Here is an 18,684-nt window from a genome sequence, read left to right as displayed (position 1 = left end):
AGCAGAGGCGACCTGTGCCTCTGTTTAGGCAAAGCCCAGGGGAGTGGTATGACTCCAGTTCCCATCACTAATATAACACTGGGGCATTCAAGTAGTAATGGCTTCTTGCCCCATGGAGGCAGAGAAGCCCCACACACTTCTCAGAGCCCTTGCTCAGCATGGAGCACACAGAGTGTTCCTGAGTAGGGCAGGGAAGGCTTGGAGGTTGGCTTAGAGAGTGGTGGAGGCAGCCTTGTGGTTGGGAGGGGAGGTTCTCAGGAGTGGACTAGTGATCCCAGCCTGGAGCGGGGGAAGGGGGTGTGGCAAAGGCTGGGGGTGGAGGATAACTCTGGCACCTGACTCTCACTGAGGGAGGACATGAAATTTAGATATAGCCCTGGGGAGATTGGGTGGTGACTTTGAATTGCATGGAATTATCAAATGGAGGATTTCACTATAAATTAGATTATTAGGGAACAGTATTTTTGCATTCCTTACATCCCTGAGTTTGAGAGCTGAAAATCGGCCCCAATACAAATAGAAGAGTTCACTTTTATTTCTTTGTGTTGGTGGTGGTGCTGCTGGGCTTTGAAGTGAATGGGCACGAGCTCAGGGCTTTTCTTAAGTATGATCTGTGTGAGCTGTCTCACCCACTGCACCCGGCTTTGCTGCTTTGTGGGACTCCCATGGACCTGTGGAGGTCAGCACAGGCCTGGCGGTCACAGATGTGTTTGCAGTCACATCTGTGCGTGAGCAGGGAAGGGAAAGAAGAAATCGGCAGAACCAGACCTTTCTGGACAAGAGTGTACAGGAACCCAGCACAGAATGCACTCAAAGTTGATGCTACGTAATTCAAGAGATGCAAATGAAAACCAACCATTAAAAAAAACCCTGCTCATTCAATTGGAAGGAAAATGCTTGTTGATAATGCCTTGAAGTAAGTTAAGGGTTGTTAAGTAATTTTCCGACCTACATTTATCATTGATTCATAGAATTTACAGTTCATTCTGGAAACCACCTGGCAATGTCAGCTCCATCAGTGCCCAGAAACTTCACTTGAGTAGATGTCACAAGAAAATAAGCTGATGGGAATGAGAGGATAGAGTGGCATCATTGGATATGCAGGAGAGAACGTTGTTTCTCGGTGGCAGTTCTAGGTCCTCCACGGAGCTTAGGATGTAGGTGTTTTTGGTCAACCCGGCTTTATTGTGCTGTGTTGGTCCACCATCACGTCCAACTTTGCTGACCTTTGCCACAAATGCGTATTTATTCATTTCTCCCTATCTCTGTCTTTTCCTTTCTGCCTTTCTATGTACGTTTTGTATAGTCTGCTAACTTCTTGGCTCTGGGCTGTGGTTTTGGTTTTTCTTCTCCTCCCTGGACTCTCGCCCCATTTGCCCCTGGCCCCTTTCTTCCCTCACAATGTGCGCATCCTTCTCAAGTGCAGCTCTGTTGTGAATTTTGCGACGTGCCTTTCTCTCCACCTGGCAGACCGTCCGCCAGTGGGGGAAGGAACACGTATCTGCTCTTCAGGAAATGCTGTCCTTTGGATGAAAAAGGACTGGTTTCCTGGTAGTGCCAGAATGAAGATCCTCCTCTGCCTGCAACAAACAAAACCCCTTTATCTGTGGAACTTCCTGTTTCCTCTGCTGGAAGGTGGCTGCTCAAACATGGGGCGTTAGGCCAGGGGCACATGAGATCATGGGATCCACAGGGCATGGCTTCCGGATGTTACTTGAAACTTTGGGGGAAAGTTGTTTTGAATTTTTCTTCCTTGTAAAAACTCTTGCCACATATGGGTTGAGGAATATTACAGAAGGCGACATAAAATTCATGTGGTATTTAATGATTAAATAGGAGCTGTAAAAATTTCATGCTTCTGGTACGCTGCTTTGGGTTATGTCTTCAAAATTCCTGGGGTCTTTCCACTCCACTGCTGTTAGGAAGTACTTCAGTGGAGCATTCCGAGCAACACATAAAGTATTCCTTGGAAGTCGCATATTGCCACAGGTTTGGCCCAATGAAGTTGCACTGTGGGCTGATTTAATGCAGTTGGAGAAAATATTGAAATATTAATAGAGATTTCTCCCTGCCTCTTGAAGTTTCACTATGCTCCCACCCCCTTATTGTGTTATTAATTCATTGCCTGGGGAACATTTGGATTGTTATAGAAGGAATGTAAAGGTAAAGAAACAGGGTGCCTATTGAGATTTTATATATATATATATGTAATATATATATAATATATATGTGTTTATATTTATATTCTACAACAGAGAAAGCAAGTCTCTTGATTTGTAAGAGTTGGGGTCTGAACATCAAAAGCAAATCTTTGAAGGAGTCAAAGTGTTATGGGTTGAATTGTGTTCCCTTCCTACCCCCCGCCCTGAATTCTTATGTTCATGTCCTAAGCTCCAGTTCTTGAGAATGTGGCCTTTGGTATTTCCAAAGATGATTGAGTTAAAATGAGACCTTTAGGATGGGCTCTCATCCCAAAACCTGCTTATAGAAGGGGAACATTTGGACACAGAGACAGACTTGCATGAAGTGAAGAGACATAGGGAGAAGACCGCCTTCTCTAAGCTAAAGAGAAAGGTCTGAGACAGATCCTTTTGTAAGCCCTTGGTAGAAACCAATCTCATCAAAACCTTGATCTCCAACTTCAGCTTCCAGAACTGTAGACAATAAGTTTTTGTCGTTTAAGCCACAGTTTATGGTAGCCCTAGTAAACTAATACACAGGGTATGAAATTGTATCAGAGAGCAGCAGATTGAAAATATCACATTTCATCAAATCTAAGACATTATCGGTTGTAAGTTAAGGGTTTCAACCCCCAATTTGAAGGCTGTCTACATGAAAAGAAATGTATCTCTTAGAATCAAAATATGGCAGTGAGGATGAGCAAAATTGCCTTTTTCTATAAACTGGCTAAACGTGGCCCAAGCCAGAGATGGGGAGGAACCAGAGGAGCTGCGCTAGAGATGATACTGCTGTAGGTTTATGGAAAGAGATCCGGTGTCCTATCTTTATGCAGTAGGCTGAGCCTGGAGGGTGGCGTGAGGCAAATCCCGCAGTGGGGACATGACCATGTCACGTCCCACTCCCATTGTTCCCAGGGTGAAGCCCTGTAGAGAAGTTCTTTGTGTCATCATGCTACACCATCAGGAAAAGAGCAAAAGGCCAAGGGTGACAGGTCAAAGTTTGAGATTATAGAATAGCACATGACAGTGCCCCAAAACTCCTTGTCTTTACGGAAGAGATTGACAGCAAGTGAGCCAGTGAACCTGAAGGAACTTGAGATGGCTGAGATGAAAAGGGTACGGACCTGTTGCTTGGAGGCCAGCATGAGGACCGAGGACATCAATAAAGGATTGGGTGGGGACCAAGACCAGCGACAAAGACCCAGTGGGAGGAAGGCAGTGTGCTGGAGGCCCGGGCAGGCCCCATGTGCTAAAATGCCCGAGCCACGTTGGATAGAACTCTGGCAAGAAGGATGACAGTGGTGCGATATTTTGAACTGACTAAGTTGAAGCTTGCAATTATTACTGATATCCAGGAGTGACTGGGTTTACCTGGAAATAAGTTAGACTAAATTTCTGACTTTGGAGGGAATTAGGTGGGGAAGAGGTCAAGACAAACTAGTTCTGGTTAAAATTAATTTGAGGAAAGTATATTTATCTTCATATACTTGAGTCTAGATTTATTTGTTTTTACTCAGTACACAAAATTTTAATTCTAACCCATTGCCTCCCACATTATATGCATTTCACTTACACCCAAAACACTCAGGTGTTTGTCTTAAACATTTCCCCATGGTTTCCTAACCTGCTTTGGGTTACAGACCACTTGAGAATCTGATCAGAACTATGATTACTTTCCCTAGAAAAATGCAGATATGCACAAACATTACCCAATTTGGCATATGATTTCAGGGACCTCCAGATATTCTGAAAACCCTCACATTGTCAAAAATGGAAATAAAAAATTTGACTTGTGTTAATAGAAATGTATTAAAAATTTTGGTTCAGTATGACAGACTTAAGTATATTCATTTGCCTCCTCTGCCTTCCTAGAACCCACTGAAACAATGGTTAAAGATATGTAGAAAAAATGAATTAATGACAGCTCTGAAGTAGGAAGGAGTGCGGGTAGATGAAAATTTGGTGCACTTGCATTCTATTCTTTCAAGAGTTCAATATATAATAGGAAACCATGGCCTCGAGCTCAAATGGGGAATTGTACTGGAGGTGAGAGACTTTCTTTAGATATGCTCCAAGCTTGGAATTAGGACGTACAGAGGGCAGGAGCGAGCTTTGAGGCAGCAATCTGGGTGGTTAACTGCAAATAAGTACTCAGGACATTTTGGCTAAGTAACTACTACCTTCTTAAGATATGTACAGAGCAGTTTGAATTTTCAGAATTGTTCTCTAAACTCAAGAAAGATTTGCCAAAGGACAGCCCAAGGTACGAAGTTAGAGCAAGGGAACAAAGCAGAATAGTGTTTGAAGTAGACCCCGATGATGCAGTGAGAATCCTGGGGTTGAGCTGGAGAGGGTAAAGGAAAAGTCATCTCACACTAGGAAGGAAATACATTTAAGTGCCCTGCTTTTCTTTGACAGTGGTGGGGGATCCTAATCTTTCTGCCTGCTCTCTATGTTGGTATACCAAAGAGAGGGGCGTCTCCACACAAAGGCACTATAGTATGCCCTCACACTCAGAGCAATGTGCCTTCTTAACTGCAAAGGAAACTCACATGAGCTACCTATACTAATCTACAAAGTCCTTCGTCAGTAAATATAAATGGTTAACTAAGGACCACCTGACATTTGAGGGAAATCAACATCATAAAAGACAAAGACCAAAATAAACAACAAGTCACCTGAGAGGATATGGAGATATTAAAAGCAATTCTGAGATTTTCACATAGATGAAACAATAACATACTGCTATAAAAAATATATGATTAGAAGATAAGAATTCTCAGAAATTAAAATACAATGATTGAAATTATAAACATGCAGTAAAATGTCTGAACAACACAGAAAGAACACTAATAAATTCCAAGTAAGTGAACGGAAAGATAAAGTTGAAAAAATCTTTCAGAACTTAGTGTAAAAAGATGGCAAGTATAAGAGATTTGTAAAAAGACAGTAGATATAGTTTGAGAAAGTCCAATATCTTTATAATAGACACAAAGGAAATAATAAAAGAATAAGCTTTTTCTGAGCTAAAGAATCATATTTTCTGATTAAAAGCAGCCCACTGAGTGCTAAGAAGAGTTAAAGAGAAAAGATCCAAACCAAGATACACTCTGATGAAATTTCACTGCCCTGGAAATGAAGGGAAATGCTATGAAAGCTATTAGCTAGAGCGGAAAAGAAACCCCCAGATTATTCTCAAGGAAAAGGGAAATAGATTCTCATATCACTTCAACAATCAACAACAGTAGATACTGGTAGACAATGGATTGATTAATAGTTTCAAAGTTCTAAAGGAAAGTAAATCAAGAATTCTATACCCAGCTGTATTGATTAGGGTACTTTTGACTGCAAGGAACAGAAGCCAACCTGAGATGACTTAAACAAGAAGGAAATGTATTAGTTCACATTATATGAAATTCAGAGGTAAGGCATCAGCAATTGTTAAATTCATCAGCTTAATAATGACAACAGTCAAGGTTTGCGATTCCCTGTCATTCCGCCGTCTCATCGGTAGCTTGGCTCTGCACTCAGGCTAGTTTCTCTCTGGTGACAAGGTGTTCACAGTGGCTCTAGGCACCACGTCTAGAAATAGCAGTCTTTAGAGGACAATGAGAATGCCTCTTATTCAGAAGCTCTGACAGACTTTTCTTCATGTGTTTTGACCAAAATTTTATCACATGCTTATTTCTAAACTAGTCATTGGAAAGTTAAAAGATAGCCTTGATTGACTTAGATCCGTCAGGAATTATCTACCATGGACACATGGAGAGGGAGAATACCTGTAAAAAGCAGATGCTATTATAATAAGTATTAGGAGTGGGAATAGAGGAATGTCATGACATGTCATAGTGTTGGCTCTTCCAGCCATATGACTAATTAAATGTGAGAATACAATAAACATACTTTCAGATATGCAGGGACTCAGGAAATCTGCATCCTACATAGCCTTTCCAGAAAAGAACAATTACTGGAGCACATTTTCTAGCCAGACAATAAATGATCAGGAAATGATGAAAATATTGGACTCAAGAAGCCATGGTAATAACCACTAGGGCAATGAAAATAAATCCTTGTGTAACCACTGGGATCAGATCTAGAAAGCAGCTCGTGTCAATCAGGAGAAATCAAGAATGTCTTCAGGAAGAAAGTGGATTCCATTACGCAAGCTGGTGATGGGCTGATGCTGGCCTATGCCTTTCCTTTATTCCCCTTCTTAGAAATTCTGGGGAGAAATACAAAATCATTGTCCAAATACGAAGGAAACAAAAATGTGTCTTGGTTCTCAGCAATTGGTGGTGAGAGGGGACAGAGATTCCCCGTGCTCTTTACATGTGAAACATCCTTCTTCAAGTGGCATGGGTTTTATGACACGCAATCGCATTTCCTTCTTTTGGGTCCAGTTGCAATTCTTGGTTTTGCACCTTGAACCATATTTTCAATGCTATTTAATAATTTTTATTATTTAGAATCAATATAAAGACAAAGCACAGGAAAGAAATCACTGAATGGAAAGTAAATTTATCTCATTTTTATTTTTTTGCCATTTTAATTATGATGTGTCTTGGAGTGTGCCTCTTTGGGTTCCTCTTGATTGGGACCCTCTGTACTTCCTGGATGTGTGTGACTTCTTCTCTCGTCAAATTAGGGAAGTTTTCCATCATTTCCATAACAACCAAACAAAACAATAGTATCTTGATCTCCAGAATCCCACTCAACAAGCAGAAATTCTTATACTTGGAGAGAACTGTGGTAGCTGAGCCAGGAGAAAGAACAGGGATTCACACTCCCTATGCAACTATCCCTCTAGCTCATGTGCTTTTGGAAAGAAATGGCACAGGCAATTGATGGGGCTTAAAAATCCCTTCTCTGTTCATCTAGGAGTCTGTCTCTGTTTTGCTTGTTAGTTCAGGTTGTTCGTTAGATCCCACATATGAGTGAAATCATATGGTATTCGACTGGCTTATTTCACTTAGGCAAAATGTTCTCTAGGTCCATCCATGCTGTTGCAAAGGGTAAAATCTTCTTTTTTATGACTGAGTGGAATTCCATGGTGGAGAGGTTAGGGGGTGGAGGGATTGAGCAAAAAGGAAAAAGGTCTCATGGACATGGATGACAGTGTGGTGATTGCTGGGGGGAGGGGTGTAGAAGGGGACTAAATGGTAATGGAAAGAAAATACTATAAAGATTAAATTTAAAAAAATAAAAAATAAAAATATCACCTTTATTTAAAAAAATCCCCTCTCTGTTGTGATGGAGTTGGGAGGGACAGGGTGCCTAGGCTTTTGTCCATGTAAGTTGGCTATTTGACTGACTGAACTCCACTGTATTTCATAATTGTGTCCATTACTCAGAAAAAGATTAGGTCGAAACTATTGTACACATGGAAACATACAGTCTAATGGGAAGAGCACTCAGCCACAAGTTACAAAAGAAACACAATTTAAGTTCTGCTGCTTTCTTCTTCACATTCTGTGTGATTTTTGGCAAATCACACAGCCTCCCCTCTCTGACTATCTCTAAGCGGGGGATGGATTCATAATTGGCTAGTGCAGACAATCTCAAAGTGTGGTCCGGGATCTCCAGGGCCCTCCCTTTTAGGGTGTCTGTGAAGTCAAAGCTACTTTCATAATAGCACTACAAAGTTATTTGCCTTTTTCACTTGGATTCTCTCACGAGCGCACCAGGGAGTTTTCCGTAGGCCTCAGGATGTGTGATATTGCAGCAGAGTTGAGGCAGGAGCAGACTTTAGAAACCAATTGTCTTTTATTAAGTCAGATATTAACGAGACTTGCAAAGGTGTGACTCAGCACCACTCGTCTCAAAATTGTTTTTGTTTTGGAAAATACAGTTATTTTTCATAAAATATATTACTTACGTTAACAAGGAATAGGATTATTAATGTTATTTTAGTGAAATAAATACTGTAATAATTTTTGTTTACTTTCAAATATAACAAATAACAATAGATACAACCCACATGAAAAAAAGCTCTTTGGGGTCCTCAACAATTTTTAAGAATATAAGTAGCCCTGACACCAAAGAGTTTCAGAATTACTGGACTAGTGCTTTGCAGTTAGCAGGGTACTTTCCCACACATTTTTCACGGGTCCCTTTCCTCTCCCTCACCCCGCCACACCCTCCACCCACACTCTGAAAGACAAACCTGCTGTTTTTAGCTTGGTCATCCACCAGATCTCAAATTCCTAACTAAATTCCATTTTGCAAAATTTGCTTCAACGTGGTTTTTCATTGGGTAGAAATGGGGAGTAGGGAGACTGTGTGTAAGCATCTAGCCGTGATCCAATAATCATTTCCAGTGGTGAGCGTTCACTTTTGCCCTGTTGTGACCTTAAAGTTATCTGTGTAGAATTGTTTCATAGAAAAATATCTGAAACTGGAAATTCCCAGGAAAATCATGAAAAAGAAACCAGTTATGAAATACTGGATACCTTACATCCAAATCATATCTGTTGAACCAGCCAAGAAAACATCAGAGGCGTTTGGCACAGTTTTGTATTTCCCACTTGAAGCTAGAAGCAAAAGTACTGAATTTTAGTTAACTCTGATGGTTGTGCAGTTTAATCGATAGTCTTAACTTTTAAACATTGGAGAAAGCTTTGAGAAACTATCGGCAGATGAATGGTACCATCAATTGATGGCTAAGATTTCTATATCCAACACCTTTCCATTGGTCCCACTTTTTTGCGAATATTGGTTACAAAACAAGATTGTTAGCCATTTGGATGTCCTCAGAAGGAAGACTGTGGGCAATTATATATATATATATATATATACACATATATATATATATAATATGGTGTATTTATATATATAAAATGGTATATGTATATGTATATTTATTTATACCATTTTACCATTTTAGCCCTGTTTTTATTAATGGGGCAGGTTGACACCAAGAGCAGTTCCAGCTTGTCCAAGTCACAACACTTAAGTTTTTGAGAACATGCTGCTGTGCAAGAGCAGTGAAAATAAAGCCCCTCTTTTCCTTGTTTCTAGAACCACCAGACAGGCAAACCTACTTAAATCTTCCTTTTTAATTGGCGGGGACACATTTTGATTTTAACTGAGAAGATAAGAACTCACAAGCCCCTACTCTATCTTTGCCATAGTTCTAGGCCTGGAATGTACACTGGGCTCGCCTGTGCTGAACTTGTGTGCTTTGGATTTCAGCCTCAGACCTCTGATGTTTCCTTAGTCTCTTCTTGCTCTCCTTGGGCAGCCCGGGGCCTGCACTCTCACCTGGTTTGTGTGCTCTTGCCTCACCAGCAGTGGCAGTGCGATAGGGGACTACAGCACTGGGCCTTGTCAGTCTGCCCAGATTTAGGGCCCAACATGGGACATTTGCATTGATTTGTTTCTTTTTTGGTGGTAAGATTTGTGAGATGATAAACTACACGTTTAACAGCAGCTTAATTTAACTGAAATCTCAAGTTTATGTCTCCCCAATGGCACATTTGGGGTGTTCCTCTTTTCTGCACTCTTGAGACAATGAGACATATTTTGCCCTAAAAAGACATTTGTCCATTGAATTGGTCCCTTTACCTCCCTGCACCTTAGTTTCCTTGTCAGCAACGCAGGAAACACTATCCATCTTTTAGAAAGAAGACCTTTGGAGGTGCTGGGGCTCCACGGCCTGGTTCCCTGCCAATCCGGGCAGCCTCATGGGAGGGGCAAGATTTCAGGGTGTGTGCCAGCAAGAGTGTCTGAAGGACTTGCTTCCCAAAGCAATTTATCTTCCATCGCCACTGCCCTCCTTCTGGCCCCAGTGGCATTAGAATGTGTGGACAAGGACACCCTTTGCTGAATTAAGGACAAGGCTCTTTTTGTAAAGGGTCTCAGAAAACAACAAGGAGGCATATGTATTATTACTTTTTGTATAATATTATCTTTGAGAAGCCAGCTTTTAAATCTGAATTTCAAGATAGGTCACTAATATTTAAAAAAATGAGCAGTTAGAGGAAACCCCAGAAATCCTGGAAGGCCATAATGAATGACATTATTAAAATTTGCAGTCTCATATTAGGATCTGGATAAATGACTTTCTTGTCCTCACTGCCCCGCCATCAGGTGTGGGCAAAATGTCAGAACTGTTTATCTTTGGGACCTTGCTCCAGGCAGAAGGGGGACACCTCTCATGGCTTGGGCTGCTGCATGAACACCTGGGCAGGATGGGCGGGAGAACCTGTGGTCAGAATGACACCCGGACATTCTCCTCCTGGGTTGTAGACTTGTATGTAGGAAAGTGGAACCCTCGGGGTCTGTCCTACTGGTCCATGGAGGCAGGTCACCGATTTGGAGTCCCCTAAAACCAGGGCAGGCCCCCTGGACCAGGGGTCAACACTGTCGCTGCCTGGCTGGGGCTTGGCATCTGTATTTTAAAGTGCCCTGGGTAGCCCTGGCAGGGGGCTCAGTCAGTTGGAGTATCATCCTGTACACCACATGGTTCCGGGTTCAGCTTCTGGTCATGGCACCTACCTAGGCTGTGGGTTTGATCCCCAGGCGGCTGTGTATTGGAGTCAGCCGATCAATGTTTCCCTCTCACATCGGTGCTTCTCTCTCTCAAAACAACAACAACAGCAACAACAACAACAACAAAGCAAACCATGAACATAGCCTAGGGTGAGGATTATACAACAAGTGCCCCTGGGTTATTCTAAGGGGCAGCCAGGGTTGAGAACACAGTATTAACGGGGAACCCAACTGCCTCTGAGCCTACTTTTCCAGATCTGTCAGGGCCAGTCTTAATCTTCCCTGGCACCTGGGCCGGTAGAGGGATTTCCCAGCAAGTGAGGCTGTCATGGGAGCCCGTGGGTGAAACTCCCTGACCCGTGTTATTTGCCGTTTCTTTGTGCCTGACGCAGCCAGTAGGAGTCTGAGCCTAGGAGAGGCCAGAGGAGGTGACAAGGCCCCTCTAGTTACCGTGGCTGCTGGGCCATCTGGGTCTGTCTCACTGGAGCCTCTGTTCTGAAGGTGACTGTTGATAGGCACTGCGGTGGGTGGCAGGGGAGAGGAGGTAATTTGGTCCCGACTTGGCAAGATGTCCCCTGCGTCAACGGGCTGTGCTCAGACAGTTGCTGATTGTCACATTGTGTGTCTGATGCTTTTCCCTTTTTTAAAAATAAAGACCTACTGTTTCTAAAGAGAACTGGCAATCACCCATAAAAGTGTGAGTTTAAAGCTTGTTTAAAGCGGGGAAGACATTTTTTGTAGTTCGGCCACTTGTGCATGTGAGCAGGGGCGTGGCCCCCACCGATCAGAACAGATGCAGGCTGCGTGCTGGAGCAGGGTCCTGGAGGCCTCTGCCCAGCCCGGCTTTTCCCTCCCGTTGATAGATTGTGGTGATGTTCTGGGAGTCCTGGGAGAGGGGCCAGGGCAGGAGGGGCAGTGGTGGGACCCTCAAGAGACACTTAGGCAGTGGTAATTTACTTAACAGTAAAAAACAAACAAACAAACAAACAAACAAGTCAGCATTTTACCATAGAGGTGCATACTGTCCAGATACCAGATCTACTTATAAAAGATGCTAAAAATTCTGGTTAACCTCAACTAGAGTGCGAGACAGGCCAGGTCTAGGTGGAAAATACTGTGCAGGCAAGCCAGCGTCTGTCTAGTCATTGCTGTGCGTGTCCTCGTGGCCTAGTCCAGGGCTGAGCACACAGTAGGTGCTCGATAAATACTTGGTCACAAAACCTAAGAACAGCCTTTATGACTTTTTGACTCTTCTAAAAGCAGGTGGCCCCGCCAGGGGTGTCCAACCCATGGCTACATGCGGCCCAGGATGGCTATGAATGCAGCCCAACACAAAACCGTAAATTTACTTAAAATCTTTTTTTGCTCATCAGTTTCATTAGTGTTTGTGTATTTAATGTGTGGCCCAAGACAACTCTTCTTCCAGTGTGGCCCAGCAATGCCCAAAGTTTGGACGCCCCAAAGCAACACTACTGAATGTGACCAGGTGTCGACACTGCAGCGGGTCCTCTGTGGGCAGGCTATCCCCGCACGCCAGGGTGTTTGTGGGCACAGCATCAGCGGGAGGGAGAGGATGTTTTCCTCCACTATCATGGAGGGCGTCCTTAACATGGATTAGTTAGACCAGATCACTCACGGCCTCTTAGACAACGTGTGCTGGCATCCTGGCCCGTGTTGGGGCTACATTGCCAGGTGCAGACTCTGAGCTCGGTGTCTAGATTATGCTATTACCTCTGCCTACTTGTTCTGTTGCAGAGTACTTTGTTTCCATTCCTTCTCTCTCTTCTCTGGGTTCCCACGGCACTTTCATTTTTCTCTATTTATCTCGGCTTGCATTATGTTATAACTCACTGTCCCTGTGACCCGTTTGTCCTCTGGAGTTATCCTGGCTGTGCGGTTTTGACGGCACTGGCTCGAAAGCCCGTTGCTGTGAGGTGCAGAGCCAGCCTTCTCCTGGTTAGGGTCCTGGGGTGGACTGTCGTGGAAGTGCTCTAAAAAATTCCCATGTATCTCCCTCTAGCACTTGGACGGGTTAATTTCTATGTTTATCTCTTTGTTTCAATTCTTAAATCTCTTGATATACAGAGTGAGAAGGTGATCTAATTCAAGGGTGTGGAGTAAACTATTATGAAGGAGTTTTAATTTAGTTGGTTTATATTTTCTAAATTTCCACAATGAGCATTTGTTGCTTTTGTAATTAACACAAGTATTAAAAATAAAACTGATTTCCAATGGTGTAGATGGGATCAAAATAAAAGTGGCAAAGTAGCATGACGGAAGTGCTGTGGCAGCTCATTTTGATTTTTTAAGCAATCTTCTTCTATTATAGAAGATACGAGCAAACCATTTATCGATGAATGCATGACCATTTCAAATTGTTTCAAGAATGATCCGATCTGAAATAAGGGTTTATGATCTGACTTTTAACAATTAGAATTGGCATCGAACCTAATCTATATGCTTGATTTTACCTTGGACAGAACTAAGCCACACACAAACCACATATTCTCAGGATTTTAAATACCTGCTGTGTGACGTGCAAACATCCATTTAAGACAGAAGGCAGAAGCCTGTCTGGAATGTTCATGTATTCTTAAGGAATATATCAACCTGAGCCAAAATTATGAAGTCATGCGCATATACATTTACTTAATTCCCTCTGCCCCCCTAATTAATAAACTGTGCCAAACATTCAGGGTCAAAGGTAGCATGAAACAAATACAGATGGTGAGTTTAACTGGGCAAAATTCAATGTCCAGTCTTCTGAATGTACAATAGTAAGACAAAAACTATTTCACATGGTACTGGATTTTGAGAAAATTAAGACAGAATACAAACTTTTTTGATATGAAATGTGAACTGATTGTATTGTGTTTACTTTTACAGTATATTGGCTTTCCTTTTTGAAGTTAATCTTCTATTTATCCCCTTGCTAATCCTTATTTTTAATAGGCAGGCTTTTAACGCTATAAGGGGTGTTTTGTTCATTGATGTTAAGCCAGAGTACCTTAGGATATTTTACAAACACATCCATTGAAATTGCTGACTTCTCCAGTTTTGACAATTTACTGAACTGATATAACAGGTAGTTCAGTTTAGCCGTCGTATGGAGAGCGATCGTTCAGCACAGTTTGATACTTAACACTGCAGCTTAACCATAAGAAATACAACTTATGCTAATATGTTCCATTCAGGCCTGTTTCCAACAAAGCCTACAATTTAGCCACTTCCTGTTCTCACAACTGCTGTTTACTAATAATGCTTGATTTCAACAGAAAAAGCCTGCCTTTGATTCAAACAGCATGGGACACTTGTATTTTAAGGGAAGTTAATCATTTGGTGACTCTTTAATCCTTATGCTAAAAGTTGGATGTAATTTTCACATATCCTCAGTTTTCTTTCTTCGTGTTTTGTTATGTTTCGGATCCGTACAGCATTAAAACAAGTGCAGAGTGCTCACAATTTATGCAAGGGATGCATTCTCAAAACACTCACATAATCCAAAACTCCCACAGTTCAAGCTGAATTTTCACTGAGGAATAAAGACAAAACCCAGATTTGCTTGACTCAACTGTGCATATGAAGAAAATACGCATTAACTGTTTTATATGACACTGTCTCAAACTGGCACAGAATGCGACCGCACTGTGCGCTCTTGCCTCATCCCGCGTCTGCGGAACCGTGAAGTTGTCCATCTCTCTGTGTGTTCATGCTGCTGAGTCCAGAAAGGGCGTGGAGCTCCTTTCTGAATGGTAGGCATGGAGCAGCCACAAGAGGATGGTGGAGGGACAGCTCTAAAAACCCGGCCACAAATTCATCGGCACGCCTTCCTTTTGAATCGGGACTGGCCGAGATTGCTCTGACCAGTGGTGTGTGGTGGCAGCGAGGCTGTGTGACTTCCAAGGTGTGCTGGGCAGAATAATGTCCTCTCCCTACCCCTCTGTAGATGTCCATATTTTAATCCCCAGAGCCTGTGACTATGTTACCTGACGTGGCAAAATGGACTTGCTGTGGTGATTAAGTTAAGGATTTTGAGATGGGAAGATTGATTGTCCAGGTTGGCCCAATGTAATCATAAGCGGCTTTATAAGAGGGAGGCAAGAGTGTTAGAGGCAAAGAAAGATTTGAAGATGTTATGCTGCTGGTTTTGAACATAGTGGAAGGGGCCATGGGCCAAGGAATGCCGGTGGCCTCTAGAAGTTGGAAAAGGCAAGGAAACAAATTCTCCTCTAGAGTCTGGACTTCTGACCTCCAAAATTTGTGTTGTTTGGAAGTACTAAGTTTGTAGTAATTTGCTGTAGCAGCCACAGGAAACTATTATAAACAAGACTAGGAAGGCTTGGTTCTGTTAGAACATTCACTCTCCAGAGGCTCCCTGTCAGGACACTTTCTCTTGGAATCCAGCAGCCGTGCTGTGAGCAACCCAAATCATAAGAAGAATCCACATGTGGAGCTCTGGTCTACAGCTCCACAGGAGCCCAGACTTGGAGCCCTCCAGCCCCGGTGTCAGATATGTAGGTGAAGAAATCTTCATATGATCCGCCCTGTCCCCACCCCGCCATTTGAGTTCTCCCCAGCCGTTTGAGTCTTCCCAGCTGAGACCCCAGACACAGTGGCACAAGAGTAGCTATGTCTGTTGTTCTCTACATTCCTGACCTACAGAGTCCATGTGCTTAATAAAACGGCTGTTACTTAACCCCACTAAGTTTGGGTTGATTTGTTGGGGCAAAGGAGAAGGTGAGGATATGTGAGCCAAAGCAAAATACCTATTTGCCAAGAGGCCAGTGTGGGTTGGCCTTTGGGCATAGGTTAGTGTAACAGGCTAGTTTGGACTGATGCTCTGATGGGGCTGAAGGAAAAAGAGATGAATAAAAAAAGGGATGAATGGCTTGGTGTGAACCTTGCATCCCCAAAACACCACACTGATACAAGGCCTTTGTATTGAGAATTTAAGGGTTGGGAGCCTGTGTCACATTACATCAGTTAGGATGACACCAGCAGCAAGCAACAGATACCCTGGAGAGCAGTGGCTGAAAATATGAGGATGTTTTCCATCTATGTGTAAGAAGCCAAGTGGGAGAGGAAGCCAAGAGAGGGCAGGTTCAGCAGCTTAACGGTATCCTTCCACTCCGCCATCCTTAGCGTGTTGGTTTGTCCCCAGGCTGGTCCCCTCACAATGATAAGCCCAAAAAGACATGATTGGAGAAAAACATACAGACACTTTAAGTGTATGACCACTAACCTCAGGTGAACCTTTATACTGTCTGAGAATTTTACACTGTTTTCTAGCCCATTTACTCTCCATGCATTCTTTTACCTGGCAAATGTTGATTGAGCACCTGTTAGGCCAGGTGACTGTCTCTCATTTTCTTCTTTCTCCACACATCTCCAACCTTCTTGCCCTCAGTCTTGGATGATGACCTTGTTTCCTATTTTCTGAGAGCAAAGAAGCAATCAGAAGAGAACTTCCTCACCACCATATCTTATAACATCTGCACCCATACCCTGCCCTCCCCCCCACCTCCATGCCTTCCTGACTGTGCATGACCTGGCTGTGTTCTTGTCTGAGGTCAGTCCCTCCTCTTGGGCACCAGATCCGAGCCCCTGTCACCCACTCAAGAACATTGCATCCTTTCCCTCTTGGATCATCGGTAATCCACCTACTGGATTATTCTTCTCAACATACAAATATGCTGTAATTTCTTCCATCTTAATCTCTCTCAAACTTGCCTCCATCTTTCCTTTTGCGCAGAATACAGCCTTTTGTGCCTTAATGAAAACATTTTGTACGATGTGTGTATACTCAGTTGAGCCTTGAACAACACAAGTTTGAATTGTGCAGGTTCACTTATCTTTTTGAGCAGATGTGCAGTCAGCTCTCCGTATCCCTGGGTTTTGCAATCACCAATTCTACCAACTGTGGATCAAAGCCAGTGTTTTCTATCCATAGTTGGTGGAATCCAAAGAATAGGTAGGCCAACAGTATGCGTTGTCTACACCATTTTATATAAGTAACTTGAGCATGGTGGATTTTGATATTGGTGGGGGGTGGGGGGTGGGTCCTGGAACCAATCCCCCACAGATACAGAGGGATGACTGTAGTCAAGTGTTGGGGACTCAGAAGTTACGTGTGTTTTTCTGACTGCATGGAGGGTTGGCGCTTCTAACCCTCATGTTGTTCAAGAGTCAACTGTATCTATATGTATGTTATGATGTATACCTGATGTTTACCATACATACACATGTATCTGAAATATATAACCTTTCTTTTGGCATTTGCATTATGTATCTTTTCCAACTTCCTATATATTTATATTTTACATGGGTCTTTTGCAAACGGCATATATATGGCTGGATTTTGTTTTCTATTTAGTCTTACAGTCTGACTTTTAGCTGGAATATTTAGTTCCTTTATATTCAATGTTAACTCTAATCATTTGGGTTGACTCTTATTTGGGCTTGCTATTTGTTCTGCCTACTTCTATGTTTTTTGGGTTTTTTTGCCACCTTATTGTTTTTTTCATGTTATTTCATCTTGTTTTCTTTCCTGGTTCCGAATTTATGCGCTCTGTTTATGTTCTTTAGTTGTTACTCTGATAAATTTCTTCACCCGCTCCTGAATGATACATAGACCTCAGAACCCTTTCACTCATCTACCTTCCTCCTGATTATAAATTACTGTTGCCATGCATTGTATTCCTTTTTTTAATCAGAAGACACTTTTGCTGTTTTGTACAAATAGTGTTAATTTAGATTTATCCACATCCTTGTTACTTTCTCTGCTATTCTTCCTTCTTGTATCTCCGGTCCTTCATCTGGGATTACCTTTCTTCTTCTCAAAGGACATCTTTTAGAATTTCTTTTAGTGGGTGTCCCCTGGTAGTAAATTCTCTTAGTTTTTTGTTTAAAAAGGCCTTTATTTTACTCCCACCTTATTTTATTTTTTTAAAGGTTTTATTTATTTATTTTTAGAGAGAGGGGAATGGAGGGAGCAAGAGAGGGAAACATCAATGTGAAAGAGAAACAACGATTGGTTGCCTCTCGCATGTGCCCCAGCTGGGGACCAAACCCACCACCCAGGCATGTGCCCCAATAGGAGTCAAACTGGCCACCCTTAGTTCTGTGGGATGATACCCAACCAAATGAACCACACCGGTCAGGGCTTTGCTCCCATTTTAAAAGCTGTTATCACCCTAGCTGGTGTGGCTCAATGGATTGAGTGCTGGTCTGCAAACCAAAGGGTCACTGGTTCAATTCCCACTCAGGTCACATGCCTGGGTTGCAGGTCAGGTCCCTAGTAGGTGGTGTATGAGAGGTAGCCACCCATTGATGTTTCTCTCCCTCTCATTCTCCCTCCCTTCCCCTCTGTCTATAAAATCAAGAAATAAAATCTTTTTTTTTAAAAAAGCTATTTTCACCGAAAATATAATGCCAGATTGGCAATTGTTTTCTCTTACTACACTGAAGATATTCTATTGCCTTTGATGCCCACTGTTGCTGTCAGGAAGACAACTGCCAGTTAAAGGCAATCAGTGTTCTTTCTGGATGCCTTTAGGATGTCCTCTTTGTCTTAATTTTGTGAAGTGTCACTGTGATGTGTCTGGAGGTGGGCTTCTTTTCACTTACTGTGATTGGGCTTCACTGGGCCTTTTGAATCTGTGATTGGCATTTTTCATTTGTTCTGGAAAATTCTCAGTGATTATCTCTTAAAATATTGTTTCTACCCAATTCTCTGTCTCTTCTCTTTCTGGAACCCGGAATAAGTGTATTTGGACCTTATCTTTTCTGTATTTAATCTATCTTTTTTACTTTATTGGATATTGTCTTTCTTTGCAAGTATTTTGGGTAATTTCTTTGGACTTTTTTTATTAATTCTCTCTCAACAATGTCTAATCTGTTATTAAACCCAACCATTGCTCTTTTGTCCTTTAAAATTTTTTTTATTGTTTCATCCATTACCTTTTAGCTCTCTTATCCCTTCTTCCCCCCAGCAATCGCCACACTGTTGTCCATG

At 42.4% G+C, this 18,684-nt stretch overlaps 1 protein-coding gene across 3 annotated transcripts in view; it reads left to right on the top strand.

The window, feature by feature from the left end:
• The window catches only part of HIVEP3 (HIVEP zinc finger 3), a 419,258-nt gene that overhangs the window by 19,848 nt on the left and 380,726 nt on the right, over window positions 1–18,684 (top strand). The window lies entirely within an intron of this gene.

The sequence above is a fragment of the Desmodus rotundus genome, chromosome 3 (assembly GCF_022682495.2).
Source record: "Desmodus rotundus isolate HL8 chromosome 3, HLdesRot8A.1, whole genome shotgun sequence".
Classification (NCBI taxonomy): domain Eukaryota; kingdom Metazoa; phylum Chordata; class Mammalia; order Chiroptera; family Phyllostomidae; genus Desmodus; species Desmodus rotundus.
This window is presented reverse-complemented; position numbering and strand designations above follow the sequence as displayed.